Source organism: Sceloporus undulatus, chromosome 2, assembly GCF_019175285.1.
Source record: "Sceloporus undulatus isolate JIND9_A2432 ecotype Alabama chromosome 2, SceUnd_v1.1, whole genome shotgun sequence".
In the NCBI taxonomy this organism is placed as follows: Eukaryota; Metazoa; Chordata; class Lepidosauria; order Squamata; family Phrynosomatidae; genus Sceloporus; species Sceloporus undulatus.
The window spans coordinates 215,389,573-215,405,183 of NC_056523.1; positions in this window are offsets into that span (position 1 = coordinate 215,389,573).

Below are 15,611 nucleotides of genomic sequence, written 5' to 3' on the forward strand. Positions count from 1 at the left end.
ATTATGACCAGAAACAATGAGATACCTGTAGGAATTAAGGTTGCCATGTTTTCTGCAGGGCAACATAAGATGCATGAGGCAGGGCAATATAAGGCTGCCTCAAGCCTCACAAGAGGAGATCTTCTTGCACCTGTGCAAATCTTGTGATGGTGGGCCAACCACTGTGAAATGATAAAGCCCTGCTGACCAGAAAGAAGGAAGAGCAGTGTTATGCCAGCTGTGATCCCAGAGAATGGGTTCCCTCTCCAACATTTGGGGTCAGTCTGGTGGGAATTGAGGCATACTGTATCACCCTGATAGAGCTTTAGGACCACACATATTGGATGTCTCATAGAAAATGGGACCCCTGGGAAACGTATTAGAAATTCAGTAGATTTTAGGCTACTCTGTATGGTGCAACACAATTCTTAAATGATGGACATATCCAAATGCATTTTAAAGTCAAATTTAGAAATGCATATTGCAAGAGAAAATAGGACACACCATAGGACGAGAAAAGAGGCCCATAAATACATACTTAAATACACATTTTTGTGTTATTTTTATTGAGGTACTCCAGAAAAACACTGCTTTATTCATCCTGAGCCAAACATGATGATTATTAAGTTTGACCTAGGTGGGAAGTTATTTCGGTCGTCTCTGAGAAACAGAAGTGGGAGGGGGTTTATAGCATCAACACGATCAAAATGAGAGTGAGAGAGATGAACTCTAGGATGCTGGTGTATGATTTGCTAATAAACAAAGAAACTTCTAAGTCTAAAACTTCCAAACACATTCTGAATTGCTTCCTGCTTCAGATTCAATAATATTTTTCAGTCTTCTTCGTAACAAAACCAACCATCTCCAGCTAGCAGGATAATGTCCCTATGAAACTGTAACACCATGCAAAACTCATCCACTGAAATTTTTGCAAGAAATTGTATTTGAATAACAAGATTTTTTTTATCACTGTCTGCAAACCTGTCCCTGAAATGTAACATTTACCTTCCCTCTGTACAGAAACTGAAAAGCACTAATTGTGGATTGTTCACATATAGAAGCACTGTATGACCATCTGTACATCTGTCTATCTGCCTGCCTGCCTGCCTGCCTGCCTGCCTGCCAGCCAGCCAACCAACCAACCAACCAACCAACCAACCAACCAACCAGTCAGTTAATCATCTGGGTAGCTGGGGTCCTGCAGATGTATTTAGATTATAGCTCCTATAATCCATCACCATTAGCTAAGCAAGCTAGCTAGCATTGATAGGAGTTGTAGACCAAAATCCAGTGGGTCAGAAATGCCCTGGGCTCTCCACTCCAGCACATGCATCTGAGGAAGTAAGCTCAACTCTATAAAAGCTCATGCTCTCAACTTCTATCTTTCAGTTAGTCTCAAAGGTGCTGCAAGATCCCTTTCCATACTAACTTCAAGGAGCTGACACTGTTGGAGGCCACACAGACTTTGCTGCATTTATTTAACTGCTATTATTAGTAGTTACTCTCTTTATGTACTTTAGTTACTTTTTTGTTCATTTTTAAAGTATTCTTTTTGGTACCTTATATGTTTTTCCTCAAGTTTGTTAGGTATAATAAACACTGGAGACTCACTGGAAAACAAAAGGTCTGTACTTTTTGCCTCATAATTGGCTTCTAGAGAGGCTAGAAAGAAAGGGGCTGTGCAGACTGGTGGGAAAATTAGGGTTGTGGTGGAGTCGGGGCATGGCACCCATATGATGCATGTCCCGCCTCTGCCTCCAGGCCAGTGTGACACTGTGTACCACACCATATGGTGCACAGCATCACAGTGCTCTTCTGGCGCTGCATCTGCATGGCACAGCGCCGAAGGAACACCATAAAGCTGTGGTGCTGCAGCTATTGTGCCCTTTGCAAGGTACAAAAAAGAGCCGCTTTTTGTGGCTCCTTTTTGTGCCCTACAAAGGCCAGATCAGGATTGTGGCATGTGGTTGCTGTGGCCCTGATCTGGGGAACATGGAGGTGGCTGCAGGCCACCCCTTCAGGGGCAGTCTGCACAGCCCCTTAGTTTTATTTTAAATGAAAACTTGGCCAGTTAATGCTCCAAATAATAGCTCATATGTAATACGGCTAAAATCTGGGTAATGTGGCAATCCACTACAAATAGTGTTCTTGGTTTCCAGCACCAGTTGTAGAAGTTCAGTTGAGTTGAAGGTGATGGATTCTCTGCCAACTTCATAGTCCTGAGGGACATTGCCATTTTTTTTAATAGATGGAAGAAATGAATAAATTCTCCTCAGCTTCAGTAGTGTGAAGAGACTGCCGAGCTTCTCTCCCAAGAAATCCTTGCCAGACTAATCCCCTTGCAAACAGTGTTAAAATGTTCCTCCTCCTTTCCTCCTTTTCTAATGACTTGGAAGCAATATGAATTCCAAGACAATTGCTCTGTCTGCTCTTTGGCCATGTTGTCCAGCATAAGGATTACAAATCACCTAATCTGTTACATTATCTGCCATGTTCTCCTTTCACCATTTTTGGCAAGATGTTTCTATCTGGATAAAGAAGATCTGTTAAATCCTAAAACTGAGGAAGAAAGGATGCTGTTCAGATCTGTAAAAAAATATTTTAGTGAATGTAATCTCTGTTTAATTTACCACACTGTAAGTGCCCTGATCTCTCCATGATCCAGATATCAAATTGCTGAAAGGCCAGCATGGGCTACAGAGGCTGCAATTGCTTACAAAACAGTGGAGAAGGTAGGGTTGTGAATATAGCACATAGACTCCAGACATGTGGAAGGTTAAAGCAAAGGAAGAAGGGGCTTGAGAGAAGATGCCTCCACCTTTCATGCTCTGCATTTCTGATGAAAACCAAAAGTCAAAGATGAGGTCTGCCAGATCAAATAATAATAATAATAATAATAATAATAATAATAATAATAATAATAATTTATTTATAGCCCACCCAATCATGTAGAATCCGAGCGAGTTACAAGCGTAGACTGGATTCCACTTTCATCTCTTGTAGTATTCCTCAACACCCTTCCTGTCCTCTCATTTTGGCAGGGGTAAATCACTTTATTTTGGTATGCGATAATCTCCTAGGTCAGATAAGCCTTGTATAAGTATAGAAAAACATTCTGAATCTTCTAGAGGTCACTTGAAAGATTCTTTCAAACTTCATGCAGGACTGAATTTTTTTTCTTTTGCCTGCCTCCAGTTTTCTTATGATTTCTGTTTGGGTCACCAAAATTATAGATTTGCCTCTTTTTAATGTGCTGGGTGGAAGGGTTGGGGTTGGGGTGATAAGACAATGAGACAGATTAATCTGCTTTTCGCCTTTCCATTTTGATGTTCAAAGATGCTCAGTAAGCGATTCTGGAGTCAGCTACTGTTTATCTTGCCTGTTGTAAGCAGGAACATAGAGTTACAAAAGCATTAGCTGGAATAGAATTCAACTCTTTCCCAGCTCAAATTTTATTGCATTGTAAACTACAGATATGTTGCTGGAACCTAACGCCAAAGGTATGTGTTTCTCTAGCTCACTTTTACTATCTTCCCAATGTCACTAGAAAAACCTCCAGACAGAGGACAAGAAAGACAAGGGGGGGCTTGGGTAAGGATAAGAAGACTTTGTAAAAAGGAACTCCCTTGCAAGAGGTTTTATTAACCATGGTATGTCTGTATGAGATGCTACATATGCTTGCCTAGGTGTAGGTCTCACTGAATTCCCTGGAGCTGGCACCTCAATAAACAGGATTAGATAGGATTAAACTGCAATTCCTTAAATTTTGTTGCTTTTGGAATTGGGGGTTATTCTTTCTGAAAACTGACCTTGTGGTGACTTAAAACCTTCTTATATAGGTACAAAGAAACTTACATAGACAGGGAAATTAGTACAACCTCAAGAGAAATGTTAACATATTTCAACCTAGTAAAATGTGCCCTGAAATCAAGCCATGTGTACAGTTACAGAAGAAAGGCACTTAAGTCTACTTCCCTGGATCTGTTTTCACTGGAAAATACTCCTCCGATTAAAAAAAAAAAAACAAAATAAAATAACTTTCTACTGGTTGGAATGCCTCTAGGTGTAACTGAGAATAATGAAAGTGTAAGTAATCAACCTTATCCTGGCTTGAGAAGGCTGATTTTAGGAAGTTACTTTTAAGAAGGTTGACTATAATAACATTCTTAAAATACACATAATTTTATAGTGGCAAGATGCTGCTCTGACTTTGCTAGAGGATTCTGGTAAATGACTTCTTGTTGTTGTTGTTGTTGTTGTTGTTGTTGTTGTTGTGTGCCTTCAAGTCATTTCTAACATATGGGAATCCTAAGGTGAAACCTATCATAGGGTTTTCTTGGCAAGTTTCTTTAGAGAAGGTTGAAAGAGTGTGACTTAGCCAAGGTCACCTAGTGGGTTTCCATGGTTGAACCAGAGTGTAGACCCTAAACTCCTTAGTCCAACATCCAAACAATTGGACAATGCTGGCTACTTCTAGGTAAATTCTAAGTGGAAAGGGTAGCTCATCTTGGGTTTTATTGGACAAAAAAGTTATTACATGGAGGCAAGTCTAAAGTGGTCTTTAGGATTCGACCTTTTGTTATTTCCCAAGGAGTCTAATTACAATGTTTAATCTGGCCATGCTGTGATCCTATGAGATGATTACCCAGCTTCTGACATGCTAAAATATCACTTTCTCATTTCTCAGGAGGGATCTCAGTGAGTGAAACAGTCTGCTTCCTTTTTCAAGAGATTCAAAAATTGTTAGGAAAGCAAGGGTATAAGCAGCTTGCCTCTCACAAGTATTTCCGTGTTGTTTCCAGCAGAAAATAAAGGTCAGCAGGTAACCTCTTGTATTGGATGGAGACCAAGCTATTCCCTCCCCCTCTGTGTTACCTAATGGATTAATGTCACAAGTAAATGGGCATGACTCCAGAAGAAGCAGGACTTAAATTTGGGAGAAATGTATTACTTTCCCAGAGATGCTTTATTTTATCAACCGCAATCTTGCCCCTTAACATCAAAGTTAAATGCAATCTCAACACTCTTGTTGTTGTTTTCCTAACCTGTTGTCTGAAGAGAAACAGAAGCTTAAGGTTCTCCCTGCAGTGCAAGTCAAACCAACTAAACAAGGCTTCTGTTTTATAGCCCCAAAAGAAGACAGGCATGGGAAGTATGAAAGAAAGCCAATGTAGTGTATTAGGAGATTATTGCCTGGGCAAATGCTGCCATGATAGACTTGGGATTGTAAAGACAAAACTGGATTTTATCATACACACCGGCGGATGGGCAAGTGCAACCTGTCTGCATCCCAGACCTCACCTGCACTTATCCCACAGCTTTTCAAAAACAGCAGACTCCAGTTTTTTAAAAATTGGCCAGATAAGCATGGCTGAAGTCCGGGATGTGGACAGGTTGCACTTCTCCGGCCGCTGGTGCCTGCAATAAAATCCACTTCCATCTTTACAACCCTGAGTCTATTGTGGCAGTATTTGTCCATGCAATAACATTTTAATTGTTGTGCTGGACTAGGACTCTGTAGACCAGGGTTCAAATCGCCGCTCAGCCATGTAAACCTACTGGGTGACCTTGTGCAAGTCACACACTCTGTCTCAGATGCAAACAATGGCAAACCTTCTGTGAACAAACCCTGCTAAATAAATCCTGGGGTAAAGTCACCACAACACAGAGATGACTTGCAATGGTACACAAGGAGGAGGAGGAAGATGCAGGGGGGGGGGGGAGGAGGAGGAGGAGAAGTAGAAATAATGAAATAGCAAAAAATAATGAGTTTGATTCAGATCTTTTTATGTATAGAATAGACCAGGGTTACATTTAGAGTAGACCAGGGCCTCAAACAGATGGCCCTAATGGCACCATTGAGCTGATATGGGGTGGGACATGCACATGATGCATGCCCCCAGATTGCTTAGAGGCTGTGCAGAGGCCATGTAAGGGTCACCAAATGTGGCCGAAAACTGGCCGCGAAAGGAATGGTCTTTTACCACTTCTTTTTGCAGCCTGTTCAGGACTGTGGCAGCAGGTGACCTCAGGACTACAGCATCTGGTTGCTACAGTCCTGTGGTGGTCCTGGGACAATTGAGGCAGGAGTGGCATCTTTTCCCCCTCTCATTGGGTGTGATTGAGAGAGATTTTTCAGAGTTTTGCAAATTATTTACATTGTTAAAATAATTTTTTGTGCAAATTTAGAAAGTATTTTTTGTTGAGGTTACAGGTATTGCTGCCTTATTGCACAATGCAGGCACTGGGTGCATTGTGTACATCTTTTTGATCAAGACAAATAATCTGGCTTGCTTTCTGCATGGACTCGGCTTATCTTCCTTCCTTCCTTCCTTCCTTCCTTCCTTCCTTCCTTCTACTTTCCCCCCAATATGGAAGCCATAGAACCTTAGTTGGTTCCATAGTCTGCTAACTAAGAGGGAAGTGATTCGTTTTTCACTGAGGCTTCCTGCACAAATTATGGAAAAATTGACAATTAAAAAGTGTCATTATTTTGTTATTACACAAAAAGTGGAAATTCTTGCAAATCGTTGACATGGAGTCCCACTAGGTTGAGGTACTCTTTCTTGTCAAGGGTGATAAACTTTGCATGTGTTCTGAACCTTTCAAGTATAGATGCATGGAGATCAACTTACATCAGATTGATTTAATGACTTGGGTCAGCCTTGACTCCTAGTGACCCTGTGAATGATACATCTCCATTCCTCCCTACCATCCACTGCTCTGTTCAGGCCCTGCAGCTCACCTGATTAAGTCTATCCATCTGGCATGTGGTCTTCCTCTTTCTGCTTCCCCCTTTCTTGCCTGGAATTATACACCCCCATACAGACAGGCCAAAATAAAGCTGCTGCTTCAGGTCATTTTGGAAGTATGCTGTTTAAATGATACATGCATCCTAAGAGTCTGGAAGCCATGCCAAAGCCACGCTCCAGTCCAGTGCCTTCTCATAATGTGACCAAAGTATGACAACTTCAATCTGTTCAAGGACCCATTTGTTTGTTTGTTTTTGCTGTCCGTGGTATCCTCAGTACTCTTCATCAGAACATCTCAAATGAGCCAATGGTAGCTGTTGCCCTGTTGCCCTTCACCCACCTTTCTTCTTTTTTAAAATGAAGATCATTTATTTGTGCCTTTTAAATAAAGCATTGTGTGTCTGAAGTTCTGTAGCCACATAAATGAAATTAAATCCACGGGAACTCAATGAGAGTGATTTATGAATAGAGAAGTATGGGATTGTGCTATTAGTTGCTCTAAGAATGATCCCTTGCACCCTAACCAAGGCATAACGCCCAGTGAGCAAAATGGGACTTAATTTTGAGAAGCAAGTATAGGGTTGTGGCAGTTAATACACATAACCAGTGAAGTGGCCAGAAATTGCCGTGTTCTGGAGGAATGGATACTCTTTTTTCTTTCCTTTGGTGGTGTGTGTTTTATTGGAGATAGTTTGCTCTTGAATTAAATGCCTTATTATAGGCTCCCAGCTTGGCTTCTTTGTTCCAGATGAATAAACAGCAAGACCAAGATCACTGAATGCTCTCATTAGGAGCAGCCTCAGCTCAGCCAAGGTCAACTGCGGTGGCCTGTGCTTATGGCTACATAAGTATGGCTGAGGGATATGATTCCAACAGCTGGCTTTATCTGTGTTGACAGTTTTCTAATAAGTTAGTTCTTTCCATAGAGCATTTCTGTGCGCATTTACTCAGAGTTGGAAATTAGTTTCATTGTGCCCAGGGATACGAAAATCTGCCACTTGTATTTTTGCTGTATTTTTCTGAATACACCCATATGCTAATTCCTATTCATGTGCTTTTTTTTCTTGAAAGATTCATCTCACCGCTTTTCCACATACATTTTTTGTGTGCGTGTACACAGGTATTCCTCAGCTAATGAAGTAGATGTGTTCCTGGGCTTTATTTCTTTAACAGAAACATTGGTACCAGGGGCAGAAATAGGATGGAAAGAACAGGAAGAGGTGCCAACTCCACAAAAAAGAAGAGCAATTCAACATGTTTCAACAAAATTTCCCCGCAAAATCAACATTATTCACATGTATAATGAAACAGTCTAAGATTGTTTCATCAGCAATCTAAGATATGCAGATGGCACCATACTCCTGGCAGAAAATATCACAGACTTGGAATATTTATTAAAGAAGGTTAAGGAAGAAAGTGCAAAGGCAGGCTTAATGATGAATATTAAGAAAACAAAAATAATGATAATGACCACAGAAGAACTGCATGAAACCATCCTAGATAACAATAAAATAGAACTAGTCAAGAATTCCCATACCTTGGATCCAACATTGATTTGAGACTGTAGTCAAGAAATCAGAAGAAGTAGCACTGGTGGTGCAGTGGTTAAATGCCTGTCCTGCAGCCACTCATTCAAAACCATAGGTTGTGAGTTCAGTACCAGTGAAAGCTGGCCAAATGGCTGTAATAAAGTTGTTGTTGTTGTTGTTGTTGTTGTTATTATTATTATTATTATACCAGTGAAAGGACTCAAGCTTGACTCTGGCTTGATTCCTTCCGATGAGTACCCAGCTTGTTGGGCAATTAGCTTACACTTTGTAAAATGCTTAGACACTGTTAGTTCAGTATGAAGCAGTACTGTATATAAATGAAGCTTCATTTACAGCGCTTTATAAATTTACAGCGCTTTATAAATAAAGGTTAATAATAAGCTGTTTGGTTAGAAGAAGACTAGGACTGGGAACCACAGCTATGAAAGTACTAGAAAATATTATAGAGGTAACAACAATAATAAACATGGAGGACCTACACACATTCAACCTAGATAATGAAGAAACTGAAATAGTAAAAGAATTCCTCTACCTTGGATCAAACATAGATTAGAATGTAGACTGCAGTCAATAAATCAGACGAAGACTAGGAATGGGAAGGCCAGCTGTGAGAGAACTAGAAAAGATCCTAAAGAGCAAAGATATACAACTGAGCATGAACATTAGAAATGTACAAGCCATTGTATTCCCTATTGCTATGTACAGATGAGAGAGCTGGACAATTAAGAAGCTGGATAAGAAGAAAATTAATTCATTGAGATGTGGCCTAGGGAAGAGTGCTGAGGATGTCAAAAAGTCAAACAAATGGGTCCTTGAACAGATCAAACCAGAAATCTCCCTGGAATTCTAGATGGTGAAACTGAGCTATTGTACATCATCATACATGTGCCACATCATGGGAAAGAGAGGAGGAATGCCCACATTAGCAGCCTTGAACTCATGAATAATTGAAACTGTGAGACTCAGGGCTGCAAATATAGAAGGCAGACTGTACATAGTTTCATGTGGTTAAAGTGAACTTTTGATAAAATATCATGTTTTTAAAGAAAAATTAAAATAATAAATGTTTAAATTTAATTTTTTTTAGATTTTTAATTTTTGTTAAATAAAATTTTTAAATTTTCAAGAAACCCAGGGCCTCTTCTTTCTCCTCCCACTGGACCTCATCCCACTCACACCATCTCTTCAGTGTTTCAAAGGGACACAGGCAAATACCACAGCCCATTTCAGCCAAAAAGCAGATATTTAGGGAGCAGTGACATCACTGTTTCCAGCACTTATTGCTCTTTCTCTTGTACAATTTTGTTAATTTATCTGGTATGAGGTACCACCTGTAAAGCCTTTTATAGTAATTTTCTTTTAGAGCATAATTCAGTGTCAGTTACAAAGTTTTTGACCATGTCTAGAAAAGGTGCACTATTTAATTTCACTTCTATGATGCCTTTCTCCCAGGAAGGGGCCCAAAACTTCTCACAAACAACACCATTAAAGCATTTTAGACTACAATGCCCAGAATCGTCTACTCAACATGGCCAGCATGGAGCTTTTCCAAGGTAGGAAATAGTTAGACCATAGTTCTACCCTGAAGGAATTTTCATTGAATTCAATATGACATATATCTAAACATACAGCTATAGGATCTATACTGCATTGTTATGAATTGAACCTAGATACACATACACATTGTTTCTAGGTCCAGGAACTGTAAGAATGTTCCATACACTGTTGTCCATCTTTATCAAAAGATAGCAATGTGAAGCTGTTGAACCTTCCAGTTTGATTTAAGGGGTAGTCTGAAATAAAGTACATTGGAATAATCTAACCAGCAAGTTATCTCTGCCCCTGTTTGCACAGGCCAGAATACTCCAGGTACAACCTGGGGTATTGTGGCTGTGGAGCTGCCCCAATGCCCCCCTGTTACCTGGCACCCCTATTGCAACACTGGTTGGCTACTGACACACATATCCTGCTGTGCCACCTGGTGGCACTGCCATGCACCATGCACCGCTCCCTTGAATACATGGCTGGGTACCTCGTTCTGACCTCAGAGTAAGTGACACACCACCTCTACACCAGGCAGAACCAAGGGATGTGTTGTAAACAGCAGTCTGTTGTTGCAGTGGAGGATTCCTGATCTTCCAGGAAGATCTGAAGCAAAAGGTGAGTTTTTTAAATTTATTATAAGAAGGGTTTACCCTGTCTTTGGTGTTGGATGAACTGTTTGCAGACTGTTTGCACCAGCACCAGGATTTGGGTCATGTGTTGTTGGGACTCCCCAAAAAGAGGATGGGGGGAGGACATTTTATTTGGCAAGTGCAAACAGAACCAAAGCCTAGATAGTCACTGAATCTTGCTTAGAGGATAATCAGGCAGTATAGGTGTCCTCTCCCTGCCAGAGAAAGCCTCTGTTTCATACATCTGCAGAAATAATCCAGTGGGGCTTGAGTTTCAAAATTTTGTTAGTACTGATTTATAGATGCACTTGATGCTGACTTTCCCAAGGCACTTGGATCAACTTTTGCCTCAAAAGCAGCAAGTTTTGTTTTGTTTAAACACACACACACATAGTGAAAGACCTAGAAACTTAATCCACAGAAGATTGCTGATGATGGAGTCTTGAAGGCCGAGGTTCCCTGCAGCGATAGTTACGAAGAAAGTTTGAAGGGAAGAAAATGGATCAAGGAATCAATTTCTCACACAGGGGGTGTTGAAACTAGAGGCACGGCAGCGGTATGGAGGAAAGACTGAAGACTTCATAAATTAGCTGCTTGCTGAACTCCAGAATTCTTCTGAAGGAACAAAATGCTTCCTTTCCTGTGTAGGTGGACAGAAGCTGAAAAACAATTATCTCTCCTTTTTTTCTGTTCAGTTGAGAGGGATGGTACATGTGAAATTAAGGTTGCAATCCTCCACCTATGTGCTTGTCACAAAGGCCAGTTGAAATCAGTGAAATTTATGTTTCAGTAGAGAAGTTGTCCAGTTAATATTATTTGCATGTTACCCTCCATAGTGAGTGTGGTGGGGGGATAGAGCTATATAATTGGGGGATAAAATAATATTAAGAATATAATTTCATTAGTGTTTATAAAAGGGCTAGCCAGCAAGCGTTCCTCTCTGTGCCAAAGGTGGCATAGGGAGAAGATTTTTGAACATTCAAGTATGGGTTAGATAAACTGTGTGTTACCGAGTTTGGCTTTATATAAATTTTGGGTGCCAATCGATCAAAAATCACGACCCCTGACTGACCCCATCGCAAGCCGCCATTATCCTAAAAGTGAGCTGACCACGTAGCCAGCCAGCCTTGCTGGACTTGGTCATAGAAAAAAGGTAGATTTCAACCTTAAGAAACCAGTTCTGGGAGTTGCCCTACAAGTTTCGCAGGCAGCCCAAAGAGAAGAAGACAAAGAAGTTGCCTCTCTCCTAATGAGTGAGTGATTGTCTTAAACAGCTCTGCCATCCAGGTATTTGTCTTCCCTGAAAGGTTTCAGACCTCTCCTTTGTGTAAATTTCACCTTAGACAAAAGATAGCCATCAAGACCTTTGTTCGCCAGGCAGCCATAGCCTGAGGATACATTTCCCAGTATAAATAGGACCGAGATTTCTACCCTCAGTGGGCTTGTTGAGCTGAAGTTCCAAACCTCAAAACCTTGCTTGCTGAGCTGCTGCTCCAGGGTTGAGTTCTCTGAGCCTTGGGCTCCGCTGAAATCACTTGAGCTAAGCCAATGCTCACTGCCTCTCCCGGGCCTCTAAGTTAGCTTTGCCCGCTGGAACTCAGCTCCTAGCCACCGCGGTCGCCTATTGCTTTCCCCGTTCTCCGCGGCTGTGTCTCACCATCCCCCATCACTCACATCTGTCGCTTTGGAGAAGACTCTTAAGGTAAATATTTCAACGGTGCCTCTATCCTTTCTCCTTTACTCCCAAATTCTCCCCCTCCTTTGCTTTAGCATTGAATGTGTGTGTGCATGTGTGATCCCTTTTATTGTGTGACTTTAATAAATGTTTGTATTTCAATTGCAACTCATTGGCATTGGAGTCTCTGTTTCTTGGGGTTGGACTAGATGACCTCTGGTATACACATAGGGACATGATCCTGCTGCATGCGTTGTTAGGACACGCCTCTCGTAAATTTGAGCTAATTAAATTCCCCTAATTCGATCCTTCCGAACATGTGACTACTGTATATACTTGTGTATAAGTCTAGAAATTTTAATGTGAAGTCAAAGGCTTTCATGGCTGGCATCCATAGGTTTTTTAAGGGTTTTTCAGGCTATGTGGCCATGTTGTAGAAGAGTTTATTCCTGACGATTTGCCAGCATCTGTGGCTGGCATCTTTAGAGAGATTTTAGTCAAAGAATTGACCCCCAAACCCTGGGCTGACTTTTCCAAGGGTCACTGTAAGTACTCTACCTTAATCCTTATTTAAAAAAAGGAATCAGCCCCTTCTCTGAGTGGAGTGATGAAAGGCAGGAGCTTAGTCTGTCTTTGGAGAATCTAAAAGAATCATTGACCCTTCTCTAGTCTCCGCCACAGTGTCATTTCTAGGCTTTTTGAATGCCTGGGTGGGAAAATGGCGGTGGCTCAGGCAGCTCTTTGGCACTTGTGGAGAAACACTGGCAAAGTTGAATGTTCACAATAAGCAATCAGTGACAGGTTGGCAAAAAGGTGGGGCCTTGCCTGATGACCAGCTATAAAAAGGGAGAGGATCCATTAAGAGGGGGTGAATGTGTCATGTATTGACAGAAGTACAGTTAGAAGTAAAGAGGTTAGCCTTCATAGGACTCAGACTTGCATGTAAGGAGGAAAGATTTAGACCGGACAAAGGAAGTCCAGTGAAATTAGTTGAGAGTGTAATGTTCTTTGAGACATGAAGAACCAGTTCTGGGGAGCTCATAACCGCCTTGTTCTAGGAGATTGTGACTTGTGAATAGAGCTAGACTTTCATAGGATCTATACTCCTAATCAATGGGCTTTAGTGAAACTTGTAGTTAGAGAAATAAAACATCCCTTCAGGTGAAACCAAGTCAGCGAGGGAACTGTGACAAAGACAATTGGTAACAAGTCAAATGATGCACACATTGTAACAACAAGCCTTAAGAACCAACTGCAAAAAGAGACTAATTTAAGTTCTTTCTGTAAATAAAAGTTGTTTTTCTTCCTGTTTACAAAGAAGTGGCTTGAAATGATTTATAAAAAATGAAGATCAAAAGCATGCTACTAAGAATATTTTAAAAACTTAATAGAAAAGGATGCTGGGTGCCTACACCTGAGTCACATTAAGTGAGTGAACTAGGATAAGAATTGGGGCCAGTGGGACGACCAAGGGTTAGAGAGATAGTTCTGAAAGAAGAAACCCTGAAGCTATTTATTATAAGACACAAAGAATCCTGTGTAACCCAGTGGCAACAGTACTTTCCCTTAAAAGAGTGCCAAGAGAATAGAGGGGCTCAATCCTTCTTTTAGGTTCTTCCAAGATGGACCAAGCTCTTGTCTGTCACCACACTATTCTGAGAATGAGGATCCCAGAGAATGAGTATCCCAGAGAATGAGTGTTATCCCATTGATAAGGAACTGGGCTTTTACAATAAGACATCTGTGTATGATTGTCAGCTTTTCTGCGTTAAAATCAGGCAAAGTCATCACATTAAAATGAAAGGCTGTAATCACTGCTAACATAAAGCATGTAAAGGCTTTGCCTTGCCTTTACATGCTTTTAAACATGTGCACATTTTCTTAACCCTGTTTGATCACTTTTCCCACACATCGCTCAGCCACCATTTACTATAGTTCATCACCCATCCAGCACTTAGGTACATTTCTTGTAAACTATGGACCCTTCCACACTCCATTTTAAATGCCATTGGAAAAACCTATGAAATCATAGGTTTAGGGAGGGACATTTAGACTTCTCGCTAATGTTTTGTTGAATAACAAACACCAGGATTCCATAGGATGCAGCAAAACAGCATTTAAAGTGGAATCATAATGCTTTTAACTGTGTAATGTGAAAGGTCCCTAGCCATTAAAATGCTGTCGAACTACAGCTCCCAGCATTCCTCACCACTTGCTATGCTGGTTAGGGCTGCTGGAAGTTGTTGTTCAACAGCAGCAGGAGAGTCACACAATGCCTACCTCTGTTTTAAACAATTTGATGTTGCGGTTTTCCCATGGTGGCAGCAGTCATGTTTTGCCAGGGGGCATTTTATGCCTGAAAAATGATATGACAGTTTCTGCTTAAGAAGAGAAACCTTCTCCTCATAATTTTAACCACTGAAGAAGTGTGGGGTGTCTGCCACAGAAATCATATACAATGTGGAGGATTCTGAGATATTTTTGAATGCATTGTTGTTGTTGTGCACCTTCAAGTCATTGACAACTTATGGTGCCCCTAAGGTGACCCTATCATGGGGTTTTCTTGGTAAGATTTATTCAGTGGAGGTTTCCTATTGCTTTCCCCTGAGACTGAGAGCATGTGGCTTGTCCAAGGTCATCTAATGGATCTCATGGCAGAGTGGGGAATGGAACCCTAGTCTTCAGAGTTGTAATTCACACTCAAAACACTATTCAAACCTCACTTTAATGCACCTCACAAGGTTCTTGTGTGTCCCATTCAGCACTGTATGTCTGCTTGAGCACTGTAACCAAAAGCATATGATGCAGATCTCCTGGGCACAAATAGCAGAAATTACGAAGTTGCATTTACAAAGTGACACAGTAATATATGATATTCCAATGTAAGGCATCCCAAATGACATTAGGACCAGCTATTTCCCCAACAAATATATAGTTTAAAGTAAATTGGAGAGGGAAAAAGTACTCTAGAAGAAAACAAAACAGACTATATAATTAGCAAGGGAGAAGTTTGCTTACTTCTATTCTCATGTAGAAGGTTTCTTCTTCCCTCCCTTTCTCCTTTTTTTTTTTGGACAGATTGACAGGCATTGCGGACTTAATCAAGTTCTGACTAACAAGCTGAAATGGCATGATTGACATTGACACAGCAATCTCTTAATAACTCAGCATGAAGTGTGAGCTGGCGCCTTTCTGTGGCATGTAGAAAAGAGAAGCTTGGAGACAGTGATGCATGAAGGTGCTGCTGTGCTGAGCAGTTTTATCTTCCCTATCCAGCTGATTTTCTTTCGGGCCCTTGATTGCCAGGGACTTAAATGGCTATTAATCCATTGCTGAGGTGAGCCACTGCTGTATCATCTGATTCCTATCGCATGGTGCAGATGGGGCAGCTCAGGAAAATGAGAGAGAGAGAAGGGATACCAATCTCCACTGACCATTATTACTTTGAAGAGGACCCAACTGCTGCCTTGGCTGAAATGGC